This window comes from Mauremys reevesii, linkage group 6 (assembly GCF_016161935.1).
Source record: "Mauremys reevesii isolate NIE-2019 linkage group 6, ASM1616193v1, whole genome shotgun sequence".
In the NCBI taxonomy this organism is placed as follows: domain Eukaryota; kingdom Metazoa; phylum Chordata; order Testudines; family Geoemydidae; genus Mauremys; species Mauremys reevesii.
Genome location: NC_052628.1, coordinates 64,677,854 through 64,692,750, shown reverse-complemented (window position 1 = coordinate 64,692,750; position 14,897 = coordinate 64,677,854). Strand labels below are relative to the sequence as shown.

Below are 14,897 nucleotides of genomic sequence, written 5' to 3'. Positions count from 1 at the left end.
TTGGGTGCAGCCTCAGGGCTGGGGGTGGGGGCGTAGGAAGGGGTGAGGGGTGTGTGGGAAGGGGGAGGAGGCGTAGGGGGTTGCTGGCTGGGGCTGGGGCTGAGGGTTTGGGGCATTGTGGAGGCTTAGGGCAACGGTAGAAGGGCAGGGTGATGGCAACCTGCCTTGCCATTTGTGGATGGCAGGCGCTAGTACCCTGGGGCAGCAGGCAGCATTTGTGCCGGTAGCCGCTCTACTGTCAGGTAGGGACGCAGCGCGGGGGTGGGAGGGGGAGACGACACGCCGGGGGAGGGGTGGCAGGTTGGCGCTGGGACCTGCTCCAGGCAGGGAATTGACGGGGCGGGGGGAGACCCGCGTGGGCCAGGGCCCGATCCAGGCTGGGCCGGGGGAGAGACCCACCTCCAAGTATACCTGGAGCAGGGCACCTGCCGCCTATGAACAGAACATTAAAAACACCTCACAGACAGACCAGGGTGCCTAGTGACTGTACTCAGTGAGTAACCTGCTGTTGATCCTGCCCCCATGTCTGTACCCTGTTCATGGTGACTGTCCTATGCAATTACCAAACCCCTCTCCCCCCTTCACAGAAAGTCTTCAGCAAACAAACATGACAGAAACAGTAATTAATAGCAAACTACTTTTAATACTCGACAACACAGTAAAGGTGAGAACTTTTCAAAATCTACGGACTGAGAACTTTTGGGTAATTTAGCAGTCCGCTGTGGTGCAGTGACAGTTTTCACGGCCCTTGATACCCCTCCTTCTTGTTATTCTGGGAGAGGTGGGTATTGGAGTGTGTGGCGGGGGAGGGCGGTTGCAGACACAGTGCAGGGGAGCTCTGTCCTCCTGCCTGCGGTCCTGCAGAACGTCAACAAGGTGCCTGAGCGTGTCCGTTTGCTCCCTCAGTAGTCCAAGCAGCGTTTGAGTCGCCTGCTGGTCCTCCTGACGCCATCTGTCCTCCCGTTCGCTGTGTGAGCGCTGCTGCTGTGTGAGGTTCTCCCTCCACTGGCTCTGCTGGTCCGCTTCTGCTCTGGAGCAGCCCATAAGTTCTGCAAACATCTTGTCCCGGGTCCTTTTCTTACGATGCCTAATCTGCGCCAGCCTCTGTGAGGAGCATGGTGGAGCAGGTCGGGATACTGTTGCAGCTGTGTGAGGGGGAAAAGGGAGTGAATTGCTTACAAAGATGCCTTTTCTTAAAAATGAAACATAGTCTACTCATTGCCTGTGAACCAGACCATGGACGGCACCTATCTCCTGAGCACTCACTCAGGGAAAGTTCGATTTATCTGCATTCGCTTTCATTGCCTGGGGTATTGCACTGCAGACCAGAGAAGCGGGGCAGGAAAGCTGAATCCGTGGAGCAGCCAGGCATGGTAAGCCAAAGGCTTTTGGCTGCTTAAAAGTCAATGTCCAGCTCTGTCCTCTTGCTGCAGGCAATCCTGAAAGCATAAACTCTGCCCCTGTTCCACCCCCTCGCGGTTTTCCCTTGGAAAATATCCCTGTAAGCTGCCACTCTGTAGCCTCCAGCACGTGGCTCTAAAGTGACGCTTCTTGCTGTTCTAAGGAACAGTGAAGCACTACCAATAGTAATAGTACACAAATCACTCTACTTCCATGCAGCAGTCTGCGCGCGAGATCACCCTGAGGAGGGTATCACGGAGAGACAGGGAGTGCATGCTGAATGAAAGCCAGCACAAGCCAGGGCCCTATGCTGCGATGCTCGTCAAGGCACTGGTCCTGGAGTACCAGCTGAGAGCGTGGCACGGAAAAGTGTGCTACCTCGGAGCACCCAATAAGCCAGCTCTCCCCAGGAACCTCCTCCATAGGCTTTTCGACTACCTCCAGGAGAGCTTCGTGGAGATCTCCGCGGAAGATTCCTGTTCCATTCCCCTGCATGTAGACCTTCTGTTCACCTAGTCTATTTTCCTGTTCCATTAATAATAAAAGTTTACATGTTTAAAGCACTTACCGACTGATCCTTCTCCTGATTCAGGGTCCGTGGTAACGACTGCGGAGGGTTGGTAGGGGATCTCAGTGAGGGTGATGAAGAGATCCTGGCTGTCGGGGAAATCAGCGTTGTAAGCGCTGTCGACTGCCTCCCCCTCCTCATCTCCTTCCTCATCTTCCCCATCTGCGAACGTCAATGAGGAACTGGCCGTCGACACTATCCCTTCGTCAGAGTCCACGCACACTGGTGGGGCAGTGGTGGCAGACCCACCGAGAATGGCATGCAGTGCCTCGTAGAAGCGGCATGTCTGGGGCTGGGCTCCGGAGCGTCCGTTTGCCGCTTTGATTTTATGGTAGCCTTGTCTCAGCTCCTTGACTTTCACACGGCACTGCATTGCATCCCGGCTGTATCCTCTGTCTGTCATGGCTTTGGAGACCTTCTCGTAGGTCTTCGCATTCTGTTTGTTGGAGTGCAGCTCCAAAAGCACAGACTCGTCGCCCCACACACCGATCAGATCCAAGACTTCCTGGTCAGTCCATGCTGGGGACCTCTTTCTATTCTGGGATTGCCTCAACTCCTCTGCTGGAGAGCTCTGCATCGTTGCCGGTGCTGCTGAGCTCGCCCCGATGTCCAACCAGGACATGAGATTCAAAGTGCCCAGACAGGAAAAGGAATTCAAATTTTCCCAGGTCGTTTCCTGTGTGGCTGGTCAGAGCATCCAAGCTCGTACTGCTGTCCAGAGCGTCAACAGAGTGGTGCAGTGTGGGATAGCTCCCGGAGCTACTAAGTTCGATTTGCATCCACACCTAGCCTAATTCGACATGGCCATGTCGAATTTAGCGCTACTCCCCTCGTCGGGGAGGAGTACAGAATTCGAACTAAAGAGCCCTCTATGTCGAATTAAATGGCTTCCTGGTGTGGACAGGCGCGCGGTTAATTCGAATTAACGCTGCTAAATTCGAATTAAAGTCCTAGTGTAGACTAGGCCTTAAACAGCATAAAGGTCTTGTGTGGGTTCTCTGTATTGGGGTGAATAAAATGGCGCAAATTTTGGCCCAAATTTCCTATTAGTGTAAAATAGTGCTGCTCTGTTGGGTTCTGCTGAGAATTTGGGCCCTAGGGTCTGGATCCACACAATCGTAAGCATTGTGATGCTGACCATTGCCTAAAGGCGCCTTAAAAATCACTGGAATCCACAAAGCCTGAGTTGGGCGTGCAGGCGCTATATACAATGCACAGGGAGAGAGAGGCCCCTATGAATGGGATCTACAAAAAATAGCACACTAGGCAGGGAGCCAGCTAAACTACAAATCTGACAGATGGCAACAAGAGGGGGGGTATCTTAAGCCCCACCGCTTTCAGGGAGGGACTATAGAATCATTTTCACCCTTTTTCTGGCTCAATTAATATATATTACAAAGCAGAACAGCTTCAACAGGAGAGTTGCATCAGAATAGCCCACAGGCCTGTGGTTAGGATGTTTGCCTGGGAGGTAGGAAACCCCTGTTCCAATCCTTTCTCCTTATCAGGCATGGGGCGGGGGGGAAATTGGACCAGAGTCACCCTCATCCAGGTGAGTTCCCAAACCACAGGGCTAAAGGCTGGTTATAAAAGAGTGGCTTTATCCTTCTCCCTGTTTTGTGTGGAGTTAGGCAGGCGCCTAAGTCATTCTTGCAAGAACCACCTTAGGTGTCTAAGCTATCTGACTCCAGGAGACAGTTTCCAGCTGTGGATTGCAAGCAGAGATAGGCATCAGCCCAGATTTAGGTGCTGAAGGCCAGATCTTTACATATATTTAGGCATCTAGTGGGAATTTCAAAACATCTAGTTAGTTAGTTGTTCTGAATGGGTGTTAGTTTGACTAACACCCATTCAAATCAATGCGTTTTAGCCTAGGTACTTCTGAAGATCCCATTAGGCGCCTAAATAGCTTTAAAAATCTGGCTCTGAGCATTATAATGTCTAAGGCCCTTTGTGAATCCAGGCCTAGATTCTTAAGGGGTTGTTAAGTGACACCTAGGACCTTGCACCCTCTGCACAGCTCATATATAGAGGACAGTAACTATTTCTCTTCATGAAACCCTGAGCTTTCTCCCCAAAAATCATTTTAACAGCCAAGCCTTTATACTGAACTTTTCTACATTGTTATGGAAAAGAGGGAATGACACTGTATATAGCTGTAAAGGGAATAGCAAATGCTTTGAGGCTAAAAGTAATAGGAGGTCTTCAAAGGTGTATGCAAAACTTACATGAAAATTGAATTAAGCCCAGAAATGTGTGCTGAATGTCTCTCTTAACTAGTCTCTAGGAGTGTGTGGGACCAATGGGATCAGTGAACTCACAAAATGATGTAATTCAGCAGACAGTATCAGACAATTGAACAGAAGTGAGGAAATAATTGTTTAAAAAGTTAATTATCAATTTATGTGTGTTCCAAGTCAGCCATACTCTGTTACTGTGGGAATTATTTTTATTAATTAGTCAACAATATGCTAGTTTCTTTACAGACAGGTCAGGTGACAAGGGCCCTGTACCCATTCAGCACATTATTTTCTTGACTAGTTCAATTTTCATGTTAATTGTGCAGTTCACCTTTAAACTTTTGAGCTGTTAGCTCACGTTGAAGCTGTTAGGATTCTCTTTGATTCATTCCTGGAAACTGTCCTAGTGACCTCTGTAAGTCAAATGAAAAGGGGGAAATATTGCACAGCATTTCATGGGACAAAAAGAATTTGAAATTACATCTGTTGTTGCCTGTTGTGCTTACTTTGGGATTTTGTCACATTTTGACAACACTGCCTTTTCTCTGGTGGTAAACAAGTTCATAATCATTATTCCCTATTTTTGACAGACAGAGTAACACCTGCAAGCCCGGGGCCCTTACACCACATTGGACAGACTCTAAGGGCTAGTCTGCACTTACCTGCTGGGTCGACGCGGTGAGTTCGACTTCTTGGAGTTCGAACTATCGCGTCTAATCTGGACGCGATAGTTCGAACTCCCCACGCGCTCCGGTCGACTCCGGTACTCCACCACTGCAAACGGCGGTGGCGGAGTCGACCTTGGAGCCGCGGACTTCAATCCCACGGCGTCTGGACAGGTAAGTAGTTCGAACTAGGGTACTTCGAGTTCAGCTACGCTATTCACGTAGCTGAATTTGCATACCCTAGTTCGACCCCCGCCCTTAGTGTAGACCTGCCCTAAGATCAACCATTATGCTGTCTTTACTTATCAGTTATGTGAACTGTGCCTATGCTCTATGGGTGATATTCTGCCCAGTGGAGCATTCTGTTTGTTGAAATGAGCTATTCTCTCCCTATTGATTGAAATATGCCACTACAGATGTGGGGTTTGTTTAGGTCAAAGCTGTTCTGTCCATGACATAGTCAGATTATTACCAAGGATTTGTAAACAGCCCTTTTGCCTTCAATTCATATAGGGTTTTTTTTTCTGTAATCATCCCCACTTCTCCTGTATATAGAATGTCCAATATTAAAAAGCAGTAAATATATGCAATTGTGTTCGTGTTTACAGATCCCACACAGAGACTAACAAAGAGAAGGAACAATACGGCGCCAACACGGCCCTGCCCCTCAGCAGTGGCAAAGCATGCTTCAAGTGCAGGATCTGCTTAAAAGGATACTCAGTCAGGGGTATAGTGTGATAATAAACTTACTTGAAAGGGTCATGTAGAAGTATTACAGACAAAGGAAAGGTAGGATTCATCTGTTTTAAAGTATTCCTGAGATTATGTGGTGGAACACATAAAAAATTGGTGATGGTGCTATATAGAGCATTAATAAGATCAGCCATATATTATGGTATCAAGCCTTTAGTTCTGCATTCGGAGAGGAACTTAAAAAGTTAGTCAATTGAAGCTCAAGCACTACAAACTGAATGTGGTGCATTTCTTAATAACACAATGTCTAATGCAGATAGCTACTAACTAGAGCAATGCCTATTGATTTAAGGATGAAAATGTTAGATTGACACTTTGGGCTAAAGTTAAGGGAAATGGCACAGATAAGAATACTGGACAAATATATGAGGAATGTTGGGAATTAATTGGACTAAATGTAGCCTGACACAGTAAACTCCACATGCTCTTAGGGTTAAAGTCTAGGTAAAAGAGTTAAGTGAAAAGGAAGGATTAGAAGAGATTAAAATCTGTAGCTATGAGGTAGAACATTTATACTTGGAAAATCATCTCTCTGAATGTGGACTTAGAATTATCTAATAAAGTAAGGGGAAAGAAAGAGTCATCCTATATGACAGATAAAGTTTGAGTTTATACATGCTAAATGGAGTCACCATTGCTGAATATATACTGACAAATCTAAAGATGAAAAATCAGGTAGAGTGGGGATAGCAGTTTGCATCCTTGAGATTGGAGTGAAGAAATCTAAAAGAATATCTAATTTTGTAGCCATCATGACAGCTGAATTGATAGGAATAATGTGCAGATGACTGCAGCTGTTATCTTTTTGGATTCGTTATCAGGTATACTGGCAATTAAAAAGAGTAGCTCAAAGCAGGAGTGACCTAATGAATGAAGTATCAGAGGGGTAGCCATGTTAGTCTGGATCTGTAAAAGCAGCAAAGAGTCCTGTGGCACCTTATAGACTAATAGACATTTTGGAGCATGAGCTTTCGTGGGTGAATACCCACTTCGTCGGATGCATGTAGTGGAAATCTCCAGGGGCAGGTATATATATGCAAGCAAGAAGCAGGCTAGAGATAACGAGGTTAGTTCAATCAGGGAGGATGAGGCCCTCTTCTGGCTTCCCCACTTTGGACAGCCTCTCACTCACTCACCCTCCGCCCCCCATTTCCTCCTCCTCCTCTTTCTCTTATGCTTCCTCCTCCTCTTCCTCTTCTGCTTTACAACAAAGCATATAGGAATATAGTATGTGGTAGTTACACACACAGTAGATGAGAGCTTTGTTGTAAAGCAGCTGATGTGTGAAAACCAAGGGAGGAGAAACTGGTTTTGTAGTTGGCTAGCCATTCACAGTCTTTGTTTAATCCTGAGCTGATGGTGTCAAATTTGCAGATGAACTGAAGCTCAGCAGTTTCTCTTTGAAGTCTGGTCCTGAAGTTTTTTTGCTGCAGGATGGCCACCTTAAGATCTGCTATGGTGCGGCCAGGGAGGTTGAAGGGTTCTCCTACAGGTTTTTGTATATTGCCATTCCTAATATCTGATCTGTGTCCATTTATCCTTTTCCATAGAGAGAAAAAGGAAAAGGACAACAGTTAGTATGCTCAGGCATGAACATAGCACTAGCATGTATTCCTGGGATACCTGGAAATGAAATGGCAGGTAAAAAAAGCAAAAAATGCATTAAAAATGAAGAAATTGATATAAAGATTCCTTTGAGTAAGCAGAAACGTAAGTTTAGTTTAAAAAGGATTTAAAAGGGAATGGCAAGAACTAGGAACCAAGGAGACAAGGGGGAGGACAAGTCTGTGAAGTATGCCCCAAAATAGAGGATAATGAACCACTCCAGTACTAATGTTTAGACTGTTAGCTGGTCACTGTGTTTGAATAATAATTTATATTTATTGAATAGATCCAAAAATGGGTTATATAATCCCTGTAAGGTTAAAGAAACGGTTGATCATCTGATATGGGAATGCAAGGAATGTTCCCAGTGGGGGAAAAAGGTCTCTTTATAAAGAATTTAGATGCTTTGAGATGACAGAATATATTATGAGGAGTTTAATGAAAATATTGGAAAAGTGGGGTAACATTTAAAAAGTTCTCTTTTAAAAGGAAATAGTGTGGTAAAAATGTAGTGGCATAAATTTATGAGGAATATAGTATGTGGTAGTTACACACACAGTAGATGAGAGCTTTGTTGTAAAGCATAAGAGGAAGAGGAGGAGGAAGCATAAGAGAAAGAGGAGAAGGAGGAAATGCGGGGCGGAGGGAGAGTGAGTGAGAGGCTGGCCAAAGTGGGGAAGCCAGTTTGCAACTTCTGGAGGTGAAGCAATCTACAGGAGAAGGTATGTCTGTGGGTAAGACCCATGTGGAAGGGTACAGGCTAGGACTGCCAATTCTGGAGGTTTCATCACATGACATAATATTTAATTGAATGTTAATCTTTAATTCCTGGATCCTAGTTGGGGCGGGACCCTCTTCCCCCACCCTCCCCCCCACGCTGAGGGAAAGTAACTTGACATTAGGAAGAGAGCTGGGGAATGCTTATTTGACTGTCTGAGCTGCTGAGACTGATTGGGAACTCCCTGCTGTGGGGGACTAAGGACCTGTGATCATGCTCCAAGGTTGAAAGAGCAGGGAGGTAGGAAGTGGTCCTGGGGAGGCTGGTCAGATGCGTTAGGAAGAGGAAAACCAACACTCCATGCCCCTCCCCCATGGGCCCTGAGTTGAGACTCAGTAAAGAGGGAGCTCCAGGGTTCTCCAGCCTTCCCCTTTGCCCGAGGACTTTGAGGGTACAAAGACTCTCTAGTCATGGCCTACCCACTAGGCCTGCCAGCCCATGAGTGAAACCCTCTACCGCACTATTGCATTGGGATTACTATTAAACTTTTTTTGATATTCCAAGAAGCGGTAAAAGGCCCAAAATATAGAGACGAATGGCATGGATTTCACAAAAATATTTTAGTGTAGTCATAATCTGCTAAGTACTTGATAAAATTCTTGTATCCTAGAGGCAATATCTATCTGAGACAAGGAGATCTCTGAAAGAATATTATAAAGTGTCCTTGGGTCATTAGGAAATGAATCCATTTGTCCTGAGTAATAGTTTTCCATTCTCTGGAAGAAATACAATTCTTCCTCCTAGAAGACTATCCCAAAGGGGAAGGCATTAAAAAGTATTCTTATGGATCATACTGCCCCATCTAGCTGAGTATTCCACTCCATTTCTGAATGAGACAAATGGGACTTGTATGTAAAATAACCTCATTTCTACCTGCATGATAACATATCCCTTGAATCTGGCAGGTTTTTGGAATTTTCCTTCTTTGTGCCAAGTAAAAGAGATTTTTGTTCAGTTCTCTGAAACTAAATCTCAATCTAAATGCCTCTGCCCCTTAAAATGAGGAACTGTGAAGTGCAGCTTTGAAACAAAGCCCCTGAAATAAATCCTTAGGTGTGCTAGAGCCATGCTTGATGCACCAGAGAAAGGGGAAGATGATCCCACTATCTTTTCTGGAGACAACTAATGGTCCATTCAACCCTAGTTCAAATAACAGCTGGTGGCTCATATGCCTTTGAGGATTGCTGGAGCATAAATCACACTGACCATGGACCCTCCCTCCACTGTGGAGGCCAGGAGTGAATGGTGTAGAATGAGCTATGCTGACTTTATAACTCTCAAGGACTGCCCCTTTTGAAGAGATTCCTGAACTGGCTTTTTAGCACATCTTTCTGTCAATGTTGCACCACCACAGAAGAGCAAAGAATTGAGAATCTTCCTCCTGTGTTCCAAAGTTTCACCCAAGTACATTTATAATGCTATTATAACTTCTAGTTTGGAAAAGAAGAGTAATTAAGTCAAAGAAAGCTGGCACCGAGAGAGAGAGAGAGCGAGCCACCTCAGGATTTATCAATATAAGAGGCTAATAGTACTTTGTGCCATAGAGTATGCTTCATATCCTTTTCATAGCAACTCTTATTATGTGACCAATTGGCTTCTTTAAAGATGCATTCCTTGCTACATGAAACAAAGTTTTGTATGCATCTAGCCAGAACTGGAGCCATTGTGACCGCAACTTTGCTCACTTGCTGGCTAACTTTCAATAGTTGGTATAATGTGTATCTATAGGCTCTGGAGAAGTATTACTATAGGCGGAAGTCTGGGGGAATGAATAAATAAATACCAGAGTAAAGTGATACCAAAATTATCCTTTTCAGGAAATAAAGCCTTTTAAGAACTATCAAGTTTTGAAACTGGAGTAAAATGACCCAGAGTCCCAGAGGTTTGCTTGCAGAAATTCTTATGAGGCACCGCACAGTGTACAAAAAGTGTAAGACTAGACCTCTTTCTGTAAAGAATTAGCTGAGCTGGAGGATAAAAGCTACTTCTGCAGTTTTACTGTTGAACTTTTCTTAATGGAAGGGACTGGATTTAGGGTTTGAGAATACTTCTGAAGATAAAACATGCTTGGGTCTAAAGAGCTTACTCTTATGTGCCTGCTGAGGAAGCACTTGGATGATAGCTTGTGATTTAGCAAACTATGTGCTATTTAACAGCAAATTTCAGTTACTTAATATAAGCTAAGAGGAAGGGTCTGACTGAACAGTTATAATCAGAAATAATTTCATTTTTTGCTGTTACTTTTCCTTTGTGTCCACTGGGCTACCTGCCTGCACCTGCAAATCATATATAGGTAGTTAAACTTCTAACTGCTGATATTGTGGGCATAATGATTTGCAGAGGCAAAATTACAATCCTACAAAGCTGACAAAAATTAGGCCCTAAATAAATGCTAATTAGTTCTTGTAAATAGGAATAGGGTGGGAGGTTGGTCTTTTTTCTCACATAATACCTAGGGAAGTGACAATTTCAAATAGTGGGATGTGGGCTTTTGTTACTTTCTTTTTTGAACACTTACCACACAACATTTGCCAAGAGGAGCTGAATTATTTTTCTAACGACTGCAAACCACAAAATAGTGGATTTCCCTTAAAACTCTTCTACCTATCTTAATCTTTCATCTGTGATGCACAGTAAAAGTAACTAGGTTTAACTAAGGAGAGCAGCTGGCTCTATAGAATTGTTAAGAATTGTCCATAAATGAAACAATTCCTAAAAGATGTATATCACTAGTCATATTAAATCAGACCTTTTGTTTATGCTGTGTTACATGCAAGCTTCCATTTTAAAGGAGTTGCATCTGCTTGCACCAGGGAAAATGCACACCTCATCAAGTGGTGCATAGGTCATGTGCTGACCCTCTGCAAATACATGAATTTCACCTGGTTTGAATTTGGCCCATCAGGGCTCTCATATAAGGGAATTTCATTTCCTGACACAGGAATTCCAAGGAAATTTAGGGTATGTCCACAAAGGACACCCAGGAAAGTTGAGTAATCAACTAAAGGTGGGAAATCAATGTGCATAAATTAAAGTATGTTTAATCCTCTCTCTATCAAGGATACTTTCATTCAGGAATAAAGTGGTCTGTGTTCACTGTAATTTATATTGGTATAATGATATCACTCAGGGGTGTGAAAAACCCACATCCCTGAGTGATGCGTTTATACAGACCTAATCCCCGGCATAGACAGCGCTACATTGACAGGAGGGTTTTTCCCTTCAACATAGCTACCATCTCTCATGGAGATGGATTAACTAGGTTTAGTAGTGTCTTCACTGAAGCACTACAGTGGTGCAGCATTTTAAGTATAGACCTGCCCTTAATCCCCTTTACCTGGGGTGTGTCTACACTGCAATCACAAGGTGTGCTTGCTGTTCATGTATACACACCTGAGCTAGCTTAAATCTAGCTAGTTTGGTTAGCAGTAGCAGTGAAGCTGCAGCAGGGCAGGCTACACAAGCCCACCCAGAATCCTGGATAATTGCTTTGCTGGCTAGCCTGCACTGAAGCCCATGCTCCTGCAGCTTCACTGCTCCAGTACTCAAGCTACCTAGATTAAAGCTAGCTAGGGTATGTATACATGAGCTGTTACCACACCCTGCTATTGTAGTGTAAACATAGCCTTGTGAGCCCAAATTTATGCTGTTTTCTCATGCCCTAGTGGTAATAACCCCTAGGAGAGAAAGTGGCCCATATTTGCTATTGCATCAAATAAATTGTCTTCTTTAAATATCTGCTTTTAATTTACTTTGGTTATCAATACACCCAGGTCTCTTGTGTGGAGCTTGAACTCCCACATAGACTTCAAGTAGATCAATAGTACTGCCTTTTTTCATATTAACAGACTGACACCAGACATCAGGCCACTTTTACAGACTCTGATTGCTCTTGCTGGTTACTAGGTACTGTCAAAGTGCCCACTGCCTTGAACTTACTGTTTGCTGATACGTAATACAGTATTGTATACAGAAGGCTTGTCTAGTCATTAGATTAGCAGAGCCCTTTATAATTATGTACAGCAACACATAAGTCTAAACCCTAAACTATGGCTAACTTTCTGAAGAATTTCCTGAAAATGTGACCTAGGAGCCAAAACATTAAAAACCTTTTACTGCTGGAATGAGTGTTCAAATAACCTTAGTAGACAATCAAGTTATTGTCACCACAAGCTTTGCATTTATAAAACTAAAAACCAACCAAACAAAAATAAAACAGGTGACTTGACATTTCATATTTGAAATCAGGAGTGTAAATAAATGTGCATACATCTTTGTATCATGATCTAACTAAGGAGATGCACTGTGCTGCTGCAGGCTGTATAAGCACAAATGAGTTTTATTTCACTAGCTCAGGAATAACAGATGTCTGGTACAGAAGAGATAATCCTCTCAAGAGAAGGCCAAGTAAAAAGAAGTAGGCTGGAAAAAAAAAGGAAAAACCAATAGACTGGACTGAATTTGATTTACTTTCACTTTTGGGAATACTATTATTATTATTATATGGAGATATACCTATCTCATAGAACTGGAAGGGACCTTGAAAGGTGATTGAGTTGAGTCCAGTCCCCTGCCTTCATAGCAGGACCAAGTACTGTCCCTTATAGATTTTTGCCCCAGATCCCTAAATGGTCCCCTTCAAGGATTGAACTCACAATGCCGGGTTGAGCAGGCCAACGCTCTAACCACTGAGCTATCCCTCCTCTCCCCCCCTCAAAAAAAATCTGAACAAAGAAAACTTTATTTATACAGAGACTGGCCCTAGTTCTCCAATGTATTCAAACTGTACTTGGACATGGTGGAGGGTGGTATTTACAGGGAGCCAGTTGAGGCTGCCTGATTCTCTGCCACTCAGCCATCACTGAAGTTAGAGCAATAGCAGGACTGCTCTAACTTCAGCCATTAGTGTAAGCATTATAATAGAGCATATGCCAGCAGAGGATCAGGCATAGCGGTACTCAGATCCTTCACACTCCTGGTCTACTCACAACATGCACATTCTTTACCCCTGTGCTAGGGCTTGAAGGGCCAGACTTATGACAGTGGAAATTGCCTCTCTAGTGGGAAAATTCACCTGTGGGTATCTCTGGCTGGTTTAGGTTAACTTTGTGTTGCTTATATGGTGCACGTGAACTTGGTAGATCAGGAAATTTGGCCAGCTGAATTTGTAAAGGTCATGCCCAGAACCAATCAGAATGGGGGGCCAGGAAGGCCATTTGGCCTGGGCCTCAATCTCAAAGGGGGCCTCAAATTTAGACACTTGTAAATTATTTGGCATTTGATAAGTTTCACAACTTGTTTTTATGCGCATCCCTATCGGACCAAAATGTGACCCACTCTCTCAGCTTAGAGTTACAAATTTAAGCAAATAAGAGGTGTGTTTTGGTAAAAGACATTTTTTTTTGTTAACTGATATAGATTTTGTCATATTAAAGAGTTACTGTTCATAAATATTAATAAAAATATATTGGTTCTGATAGCACAAAATTAGACCATGTGTCATCATTTTTAATTTTTATTATGGCTAGGGGCCTCAAAAGCTGGAAGTGGCCCGGGCCTCTCTGGACCTCTGAGAGGGTTCTGGCATGCCAACCCTCGTGCTACATACTGGAGATGACGCAGCAGGTAAACAAACCAGCCCGGCCTACCAGGGGCTTTCCCTACACAAGCGGTGTCCCAAGTTTGGGAAACACTGCCCTAATTGAAAACGAGTGGTTTTTGAATGATTATGTAAGCTTGGTCTATACTACAGAGTTAGGTTGACCTAAGGCAGCTTACACTGACCTAATTATGTCAGTGTACACACTACAGCCTTGCTCCTGTGGATGTAAGTGTTCTAGTACACCGACATAATAACTCCACCTCCACGAGAGGTATAGGGCTTATGTTGGTGTAGTTAGGGCAACGCAGAGTCTGTGTAGACACTATGTTACTTATATTGGCATACAGCCATGAAATTGACAAGAAAGTCAGGCTGTCAACCTGGGGCTGATGGGGGCTGTAGCTAGAGCCTGGCTGCCCCTGAGTCTCCCCACTGCAAGACAGGCTGTGCCTGCCCCACTTGGAGCTGGGCTGTCCCCCAGGTCCCAGTTCCCCAGCCTGGCTGCTGCTGAGACTCCATGCTCTCTTCCAGGCTGCAACCTGGGCTCCCTGCTCTGTGCCGGGCTGCGCCCTGGCATACTCTTGGTCCAATGTAATTTCCCCCACGCTATACAGTAATCTTTTTCCAATTCCCACCATATCATGAGCTAAAACACATTCCAACATCCTCTTACTCCGTCACACTTTTGCCCCAAACTTACTCCCAAAGGCCTGTGCGCCTATACACTGGGCTCCTCTCCCATCCTCAAAGGAGAGTAGCTCAACCCAAACTCAACCCATGTTAAACTCCACCACTTCCTCTCCTTCTCTAGGCTGCATTTCCTCACTGCATGCTCCAACATCCCTAGCTCCTTCAGGATTGTGTGCACCAACTCCTCTGCAGAAGCCCACATCAGAGGTTTCTTCTGAAACCACCATCTCACACCTTGCCTTCCATAGGAATGTACATAGGACCATGCTGAGAAGAGAGAGGGTCTGTCCCTCCCATTGCTGATATACCAGCCCTGAAAAATCCCCATATCCCCATTAGGCCCTTTCTTGTCCTAAAACAACTGGCACTTTCAGCATCCTTGCTAGTCCCACTTGAACCTTCTGAGCCCACAGGTATTCCTCCAACATATTCCTCCAACAAATATGCCAGAGTCTTCTGGACCGCCCCCCCCCAACACAGCAGTTGCCTGGGATGTGCCCAGTCTTGTTTTTGCCAGGTTATCTATACTTCACGCACAGCCACTTTATCATGGCAAAGCCTCCAGGCCATCTCTTGATATTTAAAGGGGATCCTC

The 14,897-nt window shown here is 44.6% G+C and overlaps 1 long non-coding RNA gene across 3 annotated transcripts in view; it reads left to right on the top strand.

Annotated features, from left to right (window-relative positions):
• The window catches only part of LOC120407362, a 75,246-nt gene extending 65,015 nt beyond the window's left edge, over nt 1-10,231 (top strand). For all 3 annotated transcript variants that reach the window (XR_005599916.1, XR_005599917.1, XR_005599915.1), the window contains 3 exons: nt 5,483-5,601; nt 7,178-7,268; nt 9,828-10,231. This is a non-coding gene — a long non-coding RNA (uncharacterized LOC120407362). The remainder of the gene's footprint in view (nt 1-5,482; nt 5,602-7,177; nt 7,269-9,827) is intronic.
• The last annotated feature ends 4,666 nt before the right edge of the window (nt 10,232-14,897 follow it).